The sequence below is a fragment of the Rhea americana genome, unplaced genomic scaffold (genome assembly GCF_003343005.1).
Source record: "Rhea americana isolate MKP2758 unplaced genomic scaffold, rheAme1 scaffold_7, whole genome shotgun sequence".
In the NCBI taxonomy this organism is placed as follows: Eukaryota; Metazoa; Chordata; class Aves; order Rheiformes; family Rheidae; genus Rhea; species Rhea americana.
In genome coordinates this window covers 7,685,016-7,685,821 of record NW_028186867.1, presented here as the reverse complement: position 1 = coordinate 7,685,821, position 806 = coordinate 7,685,016, and positions in this window count along the sequence as shown.

The following is an 806-nucleotide window of genomic DNA, read 5'->3' as shown; positions in this document are numbered from 1 at the left end:
ATTCCTAAAAGAGAGAGTTTCCATTAGACTTTCATTCCTAATAGGAAATATTTCTTCCAGTCTCAGAATTCTGATGACTTTAAGCTGTTTATCTTGGAAAACATTGTGGTGATACCTCTTAGCCACATATTTTCTGCAAGGGATTTAAGCCTGGTTCCAGGAGACAAAAATATCAACATAATTTTGTAGTGAGGATGTACGCAAGGTGAGCATGATATTTTTATCCTGGTGTGTTTCACTTAGGGAGAATATGGCAGTAGTTGCTGCTTTCTGCTTGGAATTGCTACCTTTTTCCCCTGCACATTTATCTCTGGTCCGTTAGTGCCATGGCAAGCAGAGCACAAGGTGCTGTACAGAAAGATGCCAGACAGAAGGATGCTTTGGAAGAGGTGAACCCTGGATGTCCTGAGCAAAAATTCTGGGGGCAGTTTATCCTTTCCCAATGAGATGTTGTCTTCTTCAGACCTGCCCTTGGCAGCTTTGGGGAGGAGCGTGGTGCTGGCAGGGATGGTGAGCCAGGGTGAGGATGAAGGGGRTGGAGGGAGCAGGGGGCTGGAAGCAGGTGCTGGGGCAGTGGGGCTGCATCCTGGAGATGCTTTCTGGGCMCTCACTGGCTTTTCTGTGCCACAAGTCAGTGGGCCACAAGTGCTRTGATGGGTAGATGCCTGTTAAGGTTGCGTGACCCTTCCTGTTAAGAGTCACTTTTCAGATGCTTGTAGAAAATAGTGAAAACCCAGCCACAAAGGCACAAGCCTCCCATTTTGGTTGCTCTTCTCTGAAGAACAGGAAGGAATTTTGAGGCCAAA